This window comes from Centroberyx gerrardi, chromosome 4 (assembly GCF_048128805.1).
Source record: "Centroberyx gerrardi isolate f3 chromosome 4, fCenGer3.hap1.cur.20231027, whole genome shotgun sequence".
Taxonomy (NCBI): domain Eukaryota; kingdom Metazoa; phylum Chordata; class Actinopteri; order Beryciformes; family Berycidae; genus Centroberyx; species Centroberyx gerrardi.
The window spans coordinates 6,079,654-6,085,653 of record NC_136000.1 but is presented as its reverse complement, the minus strand read 5'-3'; positions in this window follow the sequence as shown (position 1 = coordinate 6,085,653).

Below are 6,000 nucleotides of genomic sequence, written 5' to 3'. Positions count from 1 at the left end.
TTGCAATGCCTGTGAATACAATCAGTTGAAGTGTAAATGACAGTCAGTAATAACTCTGGAAGAAGAGCATCTAGCCCTGAATGTTTTATACGTCAAATAAACTGAGTGTCGTCCCTGTTCCTGGATTAATTCGATATGTATCTGATAAAAAGAAATAAAAACAAATCTGATAAAAAGTTGAGTAGAGTGTCTCTGTTTGTCATCTTAATCTTTGTTTCTTGAAGGGTGAAATGGGGAATTGGAGAATCTTTTTCTCACATGCACAGTTTAGATTTGTTTTTCCGCCTCTCTTCATGGTGTTTTATTGTTTGCAAAGAAACTGAATGAAAAAAAAGTTAACTAAAGATTTGAAGGTTCTGTATAACTTTTGTTTAATCAAAATTAAGTTATCCACATATTCATGATCTTTGAATTCTACTTTATGCTTGTGTGGCGTTATTTTTATTATTATTTTTTTAGAACTTTTTGGCATTACATTTTTAAAAAGATAGAACATATATAACAGTTATGCCAGCTGGGAAGTCAAATCTTTGATGCTCAAGTTCACGAAAAGTCTGGCGATTTCCATTCGTCGATCCAGGGATTCAAACTAGCGACCTTCCAGTCACAAGCCTGCTCCTCTAACCTGTGGGATACATTCAATAATATCCCAATATTGGATAGGAAACTTGAATATGGGACCGGCAGAAGAGGCTTTAAACCTCTATTAGCATGGGGAGGGTTCAGTGTCTGGGACTGTTCCTGCTCCGATGACACGGTCAAATGTATTTACAGTCATTTATTTTTTCACCACTCGCTGACAGATAAGATAAAATAAGATATACTTTATTGTCCCGCAGGGAAACTTGTCTTGGGCTCCAAGCCACTGCATCACACAACACATTTGTCAACATCACAATGCACGCAAGTACATAGATCATGCATACAAACTCACGCAAAACGTGCTTCAATTCACATGTTGAGTGTGAGACAGTAGTTCTTTAAAATAATAAAAGGTAATAAAAAAGACAACAGTTTCAAATAATAAAACCAGGTATAATCAACCAGTGGTTCTTTAAAATAATAAAATAATATAGTACTCCTACTTGTTGCTATTTAATATCTTGATGGAGGATGGAATAAATGAATTCTTGTACCGGTTCAGTCTGCAAATTTGGCATCCTGAACCGTCGGCCTGAGGGCAACACCTCAAATTCTAGGTTCAGGATGTACAGATTTTTCATATAAAGACTGAAGATAGTGATGTTCTTTTTTCCCTATGATCTTCATGGCCGTTTGGATGGAGACGTGCGAGCTCAGACATTCCCGTAGCGGTGATGTTCTCATGCAGGAGGCAGGGGAGTGCGGCTTGTCCTACTTTCATGTCTCAGTGAATATCGTGTGAATAATGGATCCTTCCTCTCTGCTCCGGGGTTCGGCGTGGACGGCTGGGACCGGCCTGTAAGGGATACAGCGGCGTGACACGGGCAGGAGCCGGGCGCAGGCTAATTGGTCACACTCCTCTGGTCAGGAAGAGTTTAAGCCTCGCTCCTCCACAGGGAGATAAAAGCGTAAATCGGTAATAAAAATGTGACAGAATTTCCCTCATGCAGCATCATTACATAAAGGCGTCTTGGGGGAGAAGAAGGGATTGTAATTGAAACACAGTTTTTCTGAGGTCGTTCATCCGAAGCCAATTACACACACATTTTTGTTGCGGAGAGGCTTTCATGTAATTTGCTTTTTCCTGTTTTATTCTTGTTGAATTTGTGTGTGGTTTTATTTTCCTGTGACCCCGTTTTGAATTAATGTCTGCTGTTTTTATTGTTCGTCTCATAGGCATGTTATTGTTATTATCCTAATTGCTTTCACTTCCTGAAGCCTGAAATAAATAAATAAAAAATTGGAATTGACACATTGAGATTTCATTTTATTTTTGTTCTTAATAATGTGACCACAATAAGGAAATTAAATATGGCAGGGTTACGCTTTGGAGTACATGGAAACATGGAAACTAAATGTCAATGGAGTTTTCATTTTCATTTTCATTTTGGCAGTAGTAGGCCTAATGCATTTTCCAACATGAAAACAAAAATGAAATTTGGAGTATTTAATTTTTATTTTGTTGTACATTATGTGCACATATATGGGAAATGAAATTTCAATTTGATTTAATGATTTCAATTGAATAATGTCACATCTGGACTTCCATACTTGCAAGAACTCAAACAGGGATGGCAGGGCAGTGAATGAGAGCCCTTGTAAGGTGTATAGGGTGTGTATTTATATACATATAATATATAATACAAGTACTTCACATATACAGTATATGTAAGAGTTTCATATATGTGTGTTAGTATTTAGTATGACTGTATGTGAGAGTATTTTGTGTGTGTGAACAGCAAAGTCTGAATTACAATTCACACAGCGCAGACTGCACTCTGTGGTAAATGGTGTCCTGGTACCAAAACACAGAGTAATGTTTCCCTCTGTCCCATGCAAACCTGCTGTATCACGTTACCTAATGAATGATGAATGATGCTCTGTGAGTGATAGGATCCACCCAGTGAAGTAAACATGAAACCGGGAACTTCATTCCAGCTGTAGGCCTACACTTGGGAGTCCCGTCTGCTTTCAGAGCATCATTACAACTAAAATAAGGTGAAATTTGGACAGAAGTGGACCAGATCTGGCTTTGAAATGGCACTCAGAGCCACATCCCACGCAGACCTGCAGACGGCCGGGATGTCCTCGTTGGACAGCGGCCTGTACAAGTCTTTCTCCATGAGCAGCAGTAACGTGAACGGAGGCAGCCGGTTCGGGAAGGGGGCAGTGGAGGAGGTGAAAGGTCTCCCCAGGCCGTCCAGGCGGCCCGTTCGGGCCGTCCGGCCGGTCAGCGCCCTCAGCTCCAGCGGCTCCTTCCTCCAGATCAACCATCTGCAAGGAGAGCTGGTCAGAAAGAGGAAGGTAAGGAGGGAGAGAGGGTGAGAGTGTGTGTGCATCATTATAGGCCTCATCACGTACATCTGTCCTCAATACTGTGGTTAGTTTAGGAAAAAGAAATATTGTAATCCTGCAATAAATTTCAGAAGGATATTGTGGAAATGTCACAGAAAAACTACAAGCCCCTGCAGGAATGTTATAGGAATATTAGTGATATCACAGGAGTTATAAAAGAAAATACCATTGAGTACAGACCCACGATAAGTCCCTACAGGAATATTACAGAAATATTATAATGATACCATACCTGTAGGAGAAGGAAAAAAATGCCATCATGTACGATAAGGTCATTATAAACTCACTATTGGGTTCCACAGACACAATATAAGTCTCTATAGGAATATTATAGGAGTGTTATCGTGATTTGTTATCAAGAGACTGAAATGTTTTGAAGGCATTTAAAATTTGAGCTGATACTGTCAGTGTGCAGAGAACCCATTCACTACATGGACAGTGTTTTTCCCATTGGCTTAATAGGAATACACTGTTGTACACAGGGCACAGTATTTTCATAACTGCCAGATTTACTTCTGGTGGAAGTAAATCCTCAAAGTCATAAGCATTCATGTTGTCCATGGCTAGTTTTGTTCAGTGTGCCAGTGTGGATTGATTCTGCTTTATCCATTGGGGCGTAAACATATGAATATAATTCAAAAATTATGATAGTCGCCTAAAAATGAAGGGTACAAAAGTGTGTACTTCTTTGGTATCACTGGCCAGAAAACTATATCCTATGGAGCAATGTGGCAGAGTGTAGACCAATCAAATAACTTGGCACTCAGTCGCAAAAGCCACAAAAATGAGCTAGCTGTTTCCAACGTAGCTGCAGTGATTTTCACCCCTCTGACTCCTCATGTTGTCCTTCAAAAACACACTGGAGCACTTATAGTGTATAATAAGTGAAACCGTGGCTGCTGGCAAATTTAGCTCAGTTTAAAATGTAGCTAGATTGCACGCTGTGATGACACCCTAATATTCAACCAAATTTGTAATTCATTAGACATTCATCATCATTAGGCAATCGTTAAAATACGATATGATAAAATAGAGTTTAAATTGAGTTAAAAGTGTGGAAAGAAATGTCAACTGCAGGACTGAATGGGGAATTTAATTTCCAACACCAGTATGATGTCAGTCTATACTCAGTATTATAACAGTTCTATTCCTAAATGCTGTATAGCCCCTAAAGTCATTATCAATTACTTAAATTCATTAACCAAAGTTCATCGTTCAAAATTTCTATAAGTTTTGTCAAGCAAGGATTTAAGTTACTACTATAAAAAGTGCCATAATTTGTGTTTTTTTTAATTTTGTGTCGTCCATCATTTTATAAGAGTTTTTGGAATGAAACACCTCATTCATTTTTGTTCTGTGTCACAATTCACTGATAATGTGATCTTGCCTCAGGAATGTGAGGATCTGAAGAAAGAAAACAAGTATTTATCAAATGAGATCCACATGGAGCGGATCATGATGCGCACAGAGAATGAGCTGACCATGAGGAACCTCAGGAACCTGAACCAGGAACTGCAGGCTCAAGTCAAAGAGGTACAGGCAGAGACTGCGGATAAGGGATGAATCTGCAATTTTGCATCAGCGACGGCAGAAGCATAGTCGTGCATTACACAGTTAAGATAGCAATTGATCTGGCACAGACCTGAAACAAAGCAAAGAAAAACGTAAATGTTAGCTCTGGACGTTAACGATACTTTAAGTTTAGTCCAAATAAAGCTTGGATATTTCTAGATGGAGGACATCCTCAATAGAGGGACAAGTAACATCCTCTTTGTGACACGAAACGAAGGGGTTTATGGGAAATGTGGTCTTTACTTTGAGAAACATTGGCACTTAATACAACACAATACCGCTAGTGTGAGATAGTGAGTACCAATCGTCTTGACCATGGTCTCGTTTGTTTGCGGTAATGATACCTAAGTATCACAATTAATTTGACAATGACTTATTGATGTTTAAAAATGCTGCACGTAACATCTTTAACCTACAGGCATGCCTCATAGTGGTCCTGAAGTCTGTGGCTTCACTTGTAAAAATCCTTATTCTTCAACTGATGGAAGGCCTCTACTGTTTCCTAACCAAACACCCCAGTCACTACACACCTCTCTCCCTCTCTCTCCCTCTCTCTCTCTCTCTCTCTCTCTCTCCCTCTCTCTCTCTCTCTCTCTCTCTCTCTCTCTCTCTCTCTCTCTGACCCCACCAGCTGAAGCAGAAGCTGTATCAGAGCCAGCAGAGGGCGACATTGTGTTCGCGAGCTGCAGACCAGGCGGAGGCGTCCCGGGGCGAGTCGGACAGGATCAGGGCGCTGGCAGAGGCCCGGGCCCTTGGGTGCCAGCAGGACAAGGAGCAGGCCGAGGCCGACAGGAGCCGCCTGAGTGACGAGCTGCAACAGCTTAAGAAAGAGGTACAGACACACACACACACACACACACACACTCTCTCTCTCTCTCTCTCTCTCTCTCTCTCTCTCTCTTTGACACAGATATTGCCAGCTGATCTACACACAAAGCCATAAAACCCATGATATCCATTCCTGTGTTGTTAGCAACAAAACTGAGCTAATTAGAGGCAGCAATTAGAGTAACTATAGTGCGACATGTAATGTTATACTCTGCCTCAGAGCTCCATCCTGATTGGACCAGAGCAGCAAGTTATCTGTTTTGTCCACCAGCCACAGTGACAGGTTCATCCCAAAATCCACCAGCCAATGTCACTATTTTACCAGGCAAATATGTTTTTAGAATACAGTTTGTCAAGTGATAAACTTACAGCCACAACCCAAATATACCACCATATGTGTGTATGTGTTTCATAGTACAAAGTACTACTACTACTACTACTACTACTAATAGAATAGAATAGAATAGAATAGAATAGAATAATAATAATAATAATAATAATAATAATAATAAACAGTCATGCATGTTTCTGTGGAATTTGATCAAAATGTTGCATTTTAATCAATTCAGTTCAAGGTCCCATAGACAACCAGGGTAATATTGA